Raw genomic sequence first — 12,201 nt, forward strand, 5'->3', positions numbered from 1 at the left:
TTTTATTTATAATTTGTTATCCCCTACCCAGACCTGCATATAACCTGTCAGAAGCTTTCCTTAGGTTGATTTCATTGGTGTTAGGGTTTTAGGTGAAATTCCTAGAAGTTTTGCTTGTTGGGTTTGGTTTTCATTTTGGTCTTGTAGTAGCTCTGAGCTTAGAAGCTGTAGGAACCTCAGATCACCTTGGTTTTTACCAGCCTTCTTATGAGTCTGACCATTTGTGAAATATACCTTTGTTGAGGAATCCGCCTTGTGTTTTCTCTTTACAAAACTTCGAAAAGCTTGTGTTTAAAAGTTTGGATTTCATTTTTAAAAAAAGAAAACAAAAATTGGTTGTTTTTTGACTGATTTGTGATTCTGCATAAATTGGTCCTTAGTTTACATCTAGCTAAGTAAAACATCCTTAAAAAAGACATCTTGTAAGCTTTGACTTCAAATAGGTTTTTATAGTTTATAGATCTCAAAGTTAGTCATTTCCATAGTTTTGAGTGTTTTATAAAAAAAAAAAAAAAATCTCTTTTGGAAAAAGTTTGTTTTTGTAGTGGTTGAGTGTTTTGAAAGAAAAGGGAAACTTTTGTGAAAATATCTAGTTGTCTCGTTTTGAGTGCATTGGGAAGGACAAAAGCTCTTCTTTTAATTTGTTTGTTAAGAAATATTTGTGTTTACAAGTATTTGCATTCTCAAACTCTTTCCTAGCTAGAAGTTCATTGAAGGGAAAAGATTGTTTAATCATCTTAAGTGCATTTTTTAGTGATTTCGAGTCGAGTCTTCATACCACGAGTTTCATCTCCGCACCTCTTGACTTAAACAAAAATAACACTTAAAGTAAAATTCATCTAGTAATATTTTTATTTCTAGGGCTCTGATACACCAACATAGCTTAGGCTAGTGTCTTGGAGTAGGAGAGTAATTAACTCTCCAAGACAGTAAAACAAACAAGTAGTTGTATCTTGTGGTAGGGAAGAAATCCAATTGTTGCATTTATGCTCTGGGAAAGATCCTCTTAAAGGAGAAGCACGAGATCGTGTCCGAACCAGTGTGGGAATCAATCCTTCCTCATTGGGAACGACGCCAGATATTCACATATTAAAAACGGTAAACCTCGGATTAACCATTGTCAAGGAGCCTGGGGTCACTTGTTGGTAAACCTTGGATTATGTCAAGGAGCCTTCAAGGGGATTGAGCTTGCTACTCTACCCTTGCATGCGTATCAGATCGTAGACTGTTCCCCCAGGTATATTCGTTTCGGTTGGTAACCTTAGTGACCATATTCTTTAGGATTCTTCCTAAGGTGACAGTGGTGGGAAGATCCCATTGTACCTGGAGCAGACGTCGGATAGAATCACTTGGATTTTCTGGGGGGTTCTCTTAACTCGAGACGGTTAAGTGGAGGAACTTGTGCCAGTCTATTCATTAAGCAGGTTTTCGGGGTAACTGTTCCAACCGCCATTTCTGTATTGAACTCTGCGATGTTGGGCTTCATCACCAACTAGTGTTTTCAGTACGGAAAGTTACTGTTTGTGTGTGTTTGATCTCCTAGATTCTTTAGGCGTGTGATTCAAATTTGTTTGGTTCTTTAGAGGCTTTAGGTGGTTTTCATTGAAATTTTACTTTGTTTGTGTGTGAAGTAGTCAAATTTTTTTAATCGTGGCTGAATTACCGAGGAACTCCCGTAGACTTCGGGGCCAACCTCCTGAGTTTTCATCGAGCCAGCCTGAAGGGTTAAGAGCCCTCGTAACTCCTAGAGACAGTAGAGTTGGGTCACCTGAAGAAGGAGAGTCTTCTTTGGTGGTACATCCTGATTTTCAAGCTTTAGTAGCAGATTATAATCCACAATCAGTGTCTGTTTCCAAAGTTACTGGTAGCTTTTCGTCTACTAGTGATATAGGTGAGGAACCTGAAATATCCGAACCTGAAAGTGAATTTGCTGCTACTCCAACATCAGGGTTTGCTTCTCCAGCTTCTAGTGGTCCTGGTTCACCTAGGGTAGAAAGAATAATTACCCAAAATCTTCCTTCTGGACTTATAGCTATCGAAGAACCTGCTACTCTGGAAGAAGAAGTAGGCATCCCTATCCCTGAAAATCAACCTTCTATTGAACTAAGGGTGCGTGAATCAATTTTTTACAGTCCACCTAGGAGCAGTGCTTGGTATCTTTCTTTGACTAATTTCTTAGAAAACCCAGTGTTAAGTTTTTCACCACCTCGTGTTCCTTATCACCCAACACCTAGAGGTTACTATCCTCCGTTAAATATGTTAATACAGTCATCCATGTTTACTCAATCGCCAGAATCCTTTTTGTAGGACAGTCCTTCTGTTCCCTCTGGGTATCAGTCACTTTCTGGTACTTTTTCGGGAGCATCTCCTCAACCCATTGAACAAGGGTTATTAACTGGAAGCATTGGTACTAAGCCATTGAGCGTAAAAGATATTCTCATGATGTCAGGTACTATTCCTAATCCTCAACCTCAAGGTGGCCAGTTACCACATGGGGGGCAGCCTCAAAATCCTTAATTATCGCCTTGGGGGCAACCTCAAGGTACCAAATTTGCGCTTGGGGGGAAACCTCAAGGACAGTACATACCTACGGGACAGTACGTTCCTCAATGTCAACCCCGGACTCAATATGTACCCCAAGGTCAACTCCAGTATCAATATGTACGTCAAGGTCAACCCCAGTATCAGTACGTTCCTCAAGGGTATCAACCCCAAGGTCAGTACTCAAACCAAGGTTTCCAACCACCCTTCGATCAATCATATGTTCAAGGATTGGGAAATGTACCTTTGAATTATCAATCCTATCCTCAACCCGGTTATGGTCCTCAATATTCTCAACCTATTATGGGTTCGTACCCCAGAATGAATTTAGTGTGGGATCCATCACAAACTCAACAGGTCTTGCAACCAAATGTACAATTGTCATCTCAAACTAGACAACCCTTAGTTTCTGGTACACCCCACCAACCTGTCCAGTCTATTATTCAAACTTATGTACGTTTGATAGTTTCTCAACCTGGGCCTACTACGCCTCGTACTCTACTTCAAACGATTGCTGCAACTGCCGCAACATCTGTTCAATCTACCCCACCTACTTCTGGAGTATCGACAGCTCTGGTTTCTACTGTTCCTGTATCTACTCCTCAAACATCTTTACCTCCGTCTGGATCCACGATTCAAACTTCGGTTCAGATGCCTGTAGGACAACCTGGTTTAAGTATGGTTGTCACAAGTCAACCACAATTTACTTATCAACCGTACCAAGGATAGTACCAATTCGATCCTGCTGTGCAGCAGCCAGTCTATCAATATCAAACGTACCCTGGGTACACATATCAACAACCCCAATACGGTCCGGTTAATCCTGGTTTTCCTTGAGGATACAATATCCCAAATGCAATTCCTATTCCTAGTTATCCTGGATATCCTCCTCCTGGAGCTGGTCTCATGACCCAGAGTTTTAGGGACCCTAATCGTCACTTACCGTTTATCGCAACTTTGGACTTGCCTGACTTTTCGCGCCTAACGAACGATCCCATTAATTATCTTACGTTTTGGCTGCCAATGCCGAATAAGTTGCCTAGTGATATTCCTAAGTTTGAAGGCAAATCAGGAGAGGACCCGTCGAACCATGTGATGACTTATCACCTCTGGTGTGCGTCTAACTCCATTTCAGATGATTCAATCCGTCTAAGGCTTTTCCAGCGCACTCTAATTGGTCTCGCGGCCAAGTGGTACATTGAGTTACCGCGAGGCACTTTTTATAATTTTAGTCGGTTAGCTACCTCGTTTTTAACTCATTTTCAGTTTCCAGTCAGATATGACAATGGCACAAAATTACTAACTTCATTAAAGAAATCGACGTCCACTTACATTTTAGATCACATTCATGAATGGAGACGTCAACGGCATTTAGTGAAGGTTTTTATTCCAGATCAGATCTTGGCTGAATGGTTTGTAAAATATTTGTTGCCAAAGATCACTGAAGATGTAGCTAAGGCCGGAGTCGTTACTGAGGAGCAAGTAATTACTCAAGCACAGTACTTGGACTTGGTCTATACTCAGTCAGGTACGTTACACGAGAAAATCCCCGATCTTCCCAAGCAAAATCAAATCGCTACAACTCCTTCAGGGTCTCATGCTGCTGATGGTATGATTGGTATGGTTAACACTAAAAGTAAGAAGAAGTCCTCCAAGAATTATTCTCCTATCATAACCTTCCCTGATTCCCTGACAGGAGATTCTTTCATGGAGATTTCCGCCGATATTCACGTTGTAGAGTCATCTACAGCCAAATCAAAATCCGGTGGCAAGAATAAAGGGAAGAAGAAGAATAAAACGGACAAAAATTCAAAAGAGAAACCTGAAAAATCGGAATCCAATGATGAAAAATGCAAACCTCGTTATCCTTGTCTCATTTGTGACGAAGAACATTTTACAAGAGACTGCCCTCATCGTGCAAAGGTTGCGAAGATTTTCAAAGGTTCCCAAACGCCTGCTGTTTTGAAGGATCCTTTTCCAAGTCAACACAGTAAGATGATAGGTTCTTCCTAGAGTGCCAATGAAGAACCCATACTGATGATGTCCCATGTTAGGATTGCGACTCGATCGCATGATTATGGTAGTAAAAGTCCTATTGATGGTAAAGAAGCAGAATCTTCTCATTCTAACCCATCAACCTCAGCTGCCGGTTCCGATCCACTACAGATCGAGAAACCTAATCCAGACTTGGTAATCAAACCGCCCGCCAAGGCTATACTTCGAAAGTTAGCTTTCAATCCACATGCGAGAGCGGCTCAGAACTATAACATTGTTGAGGATTTAGCTGTTTCACCCTCAGCAATGTCAGCTTTGGAAGTGCTGCAATCATGTCCAGCACAGCGTAAATTACTTTTGTCGGCTATAGGAGCTGTTGACGTTCAGGAATCGAACCTAATAATTTTCGATCTAGAAAATAGTACACTGCACTTACCTCATTAAATGGCTTTCCAGATTCCAGTGATAGTAAAAAACAGGCCTATTCATAGGACTGTGATTGATGAGGGAGCCTCAAAGTGTATTACGTCATTACAGTGTTGGAGATCACTTGGTTCTCCTTCACTAAATCAATCCCCGACGATTCTAAAGGCCTTTGATGGCCATGGGTTTCATCCTTTTGGCATTCTACAGGATTTACCTATAGGGGTTGAAGGAAAAACTGTTAATCTAGATGTGGAGGTGGTTGATGCCCCTCTAGATTACAACCTTCTCTTGGGTCGCAGTTGGTCTTACACTATGACAGCTGTTGTTTCATCGGTCTTTCAGGTTATAAAGTTTCCTCATAATGGAAAGATCGTAACAATAGACCAGCTGGCTTACTTTTCATCTGACCCAGCCTCTTTTGAAAGTATTCAACATGTCGATAAAACGGCTATCTCGTATAAGGATGTTGGAGTAGGATTAGTTAAAGATGTCGGTTTATTGGGAACTTTTCCTTTTCCTCTGATCAACTCATCGTCTTCATTTGCAACCATTCATATGATTTCGTCAAACACCATTGTTTATGATGATCCTTGGATCGTTCCTTCTGAATCTGAGATAGACTCATTTTGTGATGTTATGCTTTTGAGTCCATATGAAATTGCGTATGAGGCCGTGCAATCGTTTACCGACCCATCTTCAACCAAAATTGACTTAATGAATGTGGTCCGTGAGGAATCACTTTTCACATCAAGCTCGGATTCAATCACGTTTTCTGAACTTGTTCACTCTGATGAGCAAATTTGTGAAATCCTATGTGTAGATGATTTACCACGGGAAGATCTCCATCACAGATCTTCGTTCTTACCTAAGAATGATCGTTTTGAAAATGATTTTTCATCAATTTTTACGACTGAATATGTCAAGGAACCTCAGAATCCAATGAAAAATCTTGATTCAGAGTTAAATTTGGGAAACATCTCTCAAACTATTCTTATTGACATTTCGGTTAAGCGTGGAATTGTTGAGAACATTCATATAGGTGCCTCGTGTACAGAAGACGAAATTCAAATATATAAGGTCCTATTTTAAGAATTCTGCGACGTGTTTGCTTGGTCCTATGAGGAAATGCCAGGAATTGATCCCGCGATTGTTGTTCATGAAATCAAGACTTACCCGGACGCTAAACCCGTCCGACAATATTTGCGTCAGATTCACCCAAGAAAAGTTGCTGCTATTAAAGCAGAAGTTGAAAAATTACTCAAAGCAGGTTTCATTTATCCGATGCCGTTAACGGATTGGGTATTGAATATTGTTCCAGTTAACAAAAAGCAAGGGACAATAAGAATATGTATCGATTATAGGAACATTAATCGATCCCGTCCAAAAGACAATTACCCAACTCCCTATATCGATCAAATAATTGATGATTGTGCCGGAAGCGAAATATTCTCCTTCATGGATGGTTTTTTCAGATACAATCAAATCAATATTCTACCTACCGATCAACCAAAAACGGCTTTCATTTGTCCATGGGGGACATTTTCTTATTGCAAATTACCTTTTGGGTTCAAGAATGCCGGAGCAACTTTTCAAAGGGCGATGTCTTATGCGTTTCATGACATCAAGCACATTGTGCAACCATATCTCGATAACTTTCCTGCTCATTCATTATAGCGAGCTGATCATCTCATCCATTTACGAGCAATCTTTATGAGGTGTAGGCATTATCAGATTATGTTGAATCCACACAAATGTGTTTTCTATATAGGAACGGGTCCATTGATGGGGTTTGTTGTTTCGAAATCCGGCAATCGCGTTGATCCCTCGAAGGTCGAAGCTATTGTCAAATTGCCTCCTCCTTCGAGTCTTTGCCAACTCCAAAGTTTACAAGGGAAAGCAAACTTTTGCGACGATTCATTCCTAACTATGCCGAGGTTACAAAGGGTTTTACCCGGTTGTTGAAACAGAATACTCCATTCTATTGGGATGAGATAGCTCAGAAATCTTTTGATGCACTAAAACAAGCGTTGACCCATGCACCGTTATTGCATCCTCCCAACTACAACCAGGACTACTTCTTGTATCTCGCCACCTCTCATTCCACCATTGGAATGGTCTTAGTTCAGGAAGATGAATTCGGGACTGAACATGTGATATATTACCTTAGTCGAACTTTAAATCCCACTGAGCTAACATACTCACATGTGGAGAAATTGGCATTGGCAGTTGTTCAAGCTGTCCAACGTTTTCGTCACTACATTTTACTACGTAAAACTACGGTAATTTCTTATTGCAACCCTATGATCTACATTTTGACCAAGAAATTTCTAGGGGGTAAGTACTCTAAATGGATTGTTATCCTGCAAGAGTTCGACTTGGAATTTGAAAAATCTAAGTCTAAGAAATCTTTAGTTTTTATGGAGTTAATGTGTGACTTCCTGCGTGTTGACATGGAAACTGTGGGGGAAGAGCCCATTGCGAACAAATCCTTGTTTCTAATCAGCACTTTAGATCAATGGTATGGGGATTTCATCGTTTATCTCCAAACCCAATCCTTTCGGCCGGAAATTTCAAGGTCAGAACGTCGGAAAATACGATTCCAGTCCCAACAATTCAGGATTATTGGAGATACTCTTTATCGCCGTGGGGCGGACTCTGTTTTTCGACGTTGTTTAACTCACGAGGAAGCTGAAAGGCTTCTAAATGACTGTCACTCTAGAGCGTGTGGCGGTCATATGTCTAGGTATGCCACAGCCCAAAAGATATTGTGCGCTGGCTACTTCTGGCCGTCTTTGTTTAAAGATTGTATTAACGCGGTCCGAGAATGCCACAACTACCAAATTTTTTATCGAAAGATGCGTGCTCCACCTGCTCCTCTCCACCCTATAATTTCCGTTGGTCCTTTTGCCAAATGGGGTATCGATTTTATTACATGTAACCCTCACTCGGCTGGGGGGCATGCGTATATCATCCTTGCTGTAGATTAATTTACCAAGTGGGCCGAGGCAATGCCTACATTTGAGGCAGACGGCAAGACAGCTGCAATTTTCATGTTCAATCATATAATTGCTAGGTTTGGTGTCCCACAAGCAATTATCACTGATCATGGGTGTCATTTTCGAAACGTTATGATGACCGAACTTACAGGCCAACTTGGTTTACGTCACGATAGTTCAACTCCTTATTATCCACAAGCTAATGGTCTGGTTGAATCCATCAACAAAGTTTTAGTCATCATGATCCGACAAATCATTGGGATTCATCGGTCGAATTGGCATAACATGCTATTTTCAGCGCTTTGGGCGTATCGAACCTCAGTAAAAACATCAACAGGGTTCACTCCTTTCCAACTAGTTTATGGTCTGGAAGCTGTGTTACCCATTGAATGCGAAATCCCATCATTGCAAATGGCCATCGAGTTACTTCCAGCTACTTCCGAAGAGGAAAAATGTTTGTTATACTTGGCTCAATTAGATGAGAATCGACGTGATGCTGCATTGGCGATCGAAACTCACGAAAAACGTATGAAAGCTTAGTATGATCGAAATGTGACCCCTCGAAATTTTTTGGAAGGAGATCTAGTCTTAGTTTACAATCAAGCTAATGATAAATTAGACATTGGAAAATTCATTCCTATGTGGCATGGTCCCTATGTTGTCAAGCAAAAGCTAGCAAAAGGGGCCTATGAATTGGTAGACTTTGACGGGGACTCTTTAGGTAAACCCAGAAATGGTCTTTACCTAAAGAGGTATTATTCTTAAAGAATGGGTATGGAGATTTTTAGTTAGGATAGTTTTTCTTTCTAGCTGGTGTGTTTTAGTTTAAAAAAGTGTGCTTAGCTTAGAGAGTGTTTTTCGTCATCATTCCTGCTTATCTTGGTTTTACTCTTGGTATTGCAGATGTCGATGCCCCTCCAAACATACATTGGTTTCGCTGATGGTGCTTGTCGTAATACACAAAACATTTCTTCCACAGCTTGGGTTATCTATTCGCCCTCTGACGAGTTGGTATCTATGCATGGGGTAAGCCTCGGTCAAACAACGAACAACATGGCCGAGTATAGTGCAGTGATTGAGTTATTATCTGAATCTATTTCATTTGGGATTCGGAGTTTGATAGTGAGGTTAGATTCTGAACTCGTTGTATTACAGCTTAATAGAGTGTATGCCATTAGAAATCCAGTGTTATTGAGATTATTTTTGAGAGTGTGTCTCTTGGAACGTGAATTTGATTATATTGAATATCAACATATTCCAAGATCTTTAAATACATTAGCAGATGCAATTGCTTCTCGAATGTTAAGTAGACATTTGCAATAATCATACATGTAAATTTAAAACCATTCCATAACATGATTTACAAGATAAGCCAGTAATAGTGATATATATATAGGAGTGTGTCAAAAAATACATCGTCCTCGATCATAGGTTGAAAAACACCTTATGATCGGCAAAAATGATAAGTACAAAAAGCAACAATGTCATATGTGCCTACAATAGGCAATCATCCTATCACTAGTGATGATCTCGATAAGAAACCACTACACGGGCCACCTTGCAAAGGAACCTCCTAAAAGGTCCTGGGACCCCAATCACATAGCGCTGAAATCGATGAGGAATGTCATCTATGATGGTCTCCAGAATATCTCCTGTCAAGCGCTCTAGATGACTCTCCAACTCGGCCAAAGTCTCTGTTGATTCGTCCTGTGGGGCTGGCGCGGCTGCAACTAGTTGTTTCCTCTCGTAAGGCCGGAGAGCGGCTGGTCGCTGTGGACCCACATCTGCATTTGAAACTTTTACTATCAGTTTTGGGACGATAGAAAAATAAAAAAATTAAAATAGGAAAATGTTGAAAATGATTTTACCTGAGTCATCCCATTGCTCTCCTGGTGGAAGAGCCATGTCTGGGTCACCACAAAAATCTACCCCAGCGTAAGGGAAGTCCTGAATAGAAAAAACCTAGTTTTCCAACCATTGGAAATACTCAGGTTTGAATCGAACAACCTCTGTCCCCTCGTCCAGATGACGGGCCATAACTGCAACCCATCGCATCAGTTTGGGCTCTCGAGGAAGCCCAGCTCCAATAGTAAGGTGCTGCGGGATCAACATTGGAACCCTCTCCAGACCAAAGCTCACAACCAAAGCCCCATAACCAAAGGTCTTCAGTTGTCCGTTCTTGGCTCTGGTCAGTTGGCCTTTTACATTGGCCAACATGGCATCGCACCTGTTGAAAATGGTTTCTGTAAAGCAGTCAATTGCCATCCGCATCTGGGATCCGGTGGCAATATGTAATGCGGCACTCCCGCAAATTCTGGTGACAGAAACGCGATCACCATGAATTCAGGACGGGATATGGTTTTAATGTCTATCCCTTTGTATCTAGCCTGGCTGTTGCAGAACTCTAGCCGGAGGCTATCGACAAACTGGCCACCTGGCCTAGTCCCGAATAGAGTCAAGTCTTCGCCTCTCTTAGACAAATTGGTCAAGAAGTATATGTTTTCCGGCTCAATTTCGAGTTGGTGGCCACCAATGAAGAAGCACTGGTCATGTATGCTCCATCTGTCAACCAGCCACTGTAAGAAATCAACCTGGGCCCTCATGCCAGGTATGGCCCAGAATTTGTACAAGCCGCATGCCTTCAATGCATCAATCGAAGGTTGGTGATTCAACGCGGCAAGATCCACGTCCTCATGCTCTCGTTCATTCCAATCTAGCATGATGTACTCTCTACATCCAATAAAAAGACAAATTAGAATGCTAGAAATTAAATTTTTTAGGTCAAATTTGAGAATTTTTGGGTTAAAAACCCTTGCTGCGGGGACCGCACCCTCTGTGTTAGAGACAGTGCGTGGGTCCGCACCTTGCCTACATGGAAGGTGCGGACCCCTGACTTTTTCCCCATTGAGAAAAAGTCGGGGTCCGCGGGCTGCTAGTGTTACACCTGCGGGCCCCCGCGTGCGGGTTTTTAGCCTAGAAACCCTCCAAAAAATGAAATAAAAGCCTAAAACAAAAAATGAAATGGTTAAAAATGAAGAGTAGGATGATGTGGATTACCTGGAGAAGACGACATTCAATTCCGATGGTTTGAATTTCCTCAATCTTCACGGGAAGTTTCTGAACAAAAGCACTATTTTCTCACCCAAATCTCAAACGGTAAAAATGAATTGACGAAAGCCCTTTCTGTAAGTTTTTTGAGTAAATAAATTGAAAATTTGTTTATGTTTCACTTTAGAAAGGTAATTTTTGCAGCATTTTTATCCATTTCAAACAGGTATGAGTAATGTTTGCATTTTTGTTCAGGATAACGGATTATTCAGGCGAAATCTATCATTTTCGACGAAAAAACATTTAGAGTCACCTTTAAGCTCTTTTCTGACTCCTAAAACATGAAAATATCGCCGAGTTTTTCTTTTTAAACTCGTTAAAACAGAACTAAAAAGACGGTCCACTTACAGCTCTTTTCTGACCGTAAAAACATGAAAAGATTGCCGGATTTTTGTCGTTTCAAATTCGATATTGGTTATAAAACGACGTGTCATTGATCGCTTTTTTACTTTTTCGGATCAGGGGCACTAATTACGAAAAGTACTCCTTGGTCGTAAAGATCAAGCGGTTCTCTCAAGTATTATTTTATACTTTTTCGGGCTTGGGAGACACAAATTTACGAAAAAGGTCAACCCTGGAGTCTTCTTAAGTTTTTTCAGACTCTCTAAAATTGAAAAACACCGAGTTTCTCCTATACTGGACTCGTTAAAATTTTACAGTAAAGGACCTGTTCAATTACAAACAAGAATGAACCACTCCTTCTTAGGGTTTGAATTTAAACTAAGTTGGACTCATCCGAAGGATGAGCTTATAATCAAGCAAATGTTTTCCTCCTCAAACTTGTCAAAAATAAAGAGGTACTTGCCAGAAATGGTGGGGGAAAAGAGAGAAAAATGAGCCTGTTTGTCATACTTTGTAACCACTCTTGAACATGACACTTTTATTCACCTAGGTTGGGAAATCCGTTGCCTAACAGTTGATCAAACCACATTGAAAGTCTTCAGCCGGTTTCTGGGTATTAACTTTGGGTCAATTCTCACCAAACCATCTTTTGTGTCGTTATGTGTTCAAGAGGTCACTGCCAATAAGCCATTCATCTGCAAAATATTTGTCATCCATCTTAACCATCCCTGAGTCAGTCCTTGCAACTAAATTTCTTCAACTTGATCTATGATTTCGTGTTGTAGGCTTGCCT

This window comes from Pinus tabuliformis, chromosome 7, assembly GCF_031772625.1.
Source record: "Pinus tabuliformis cultivar Carrire ecotype Pingquan chromosome 7, CPIR1, whole genome shotgun sequence".
In the NCBI taxonomy this organism is placed as follows: Eukaryota; Viridiplantae; Streptophyta; class Pinopsida; order Pinales; family Pinaceae; genus Pinus; species Pinus tabuliformis.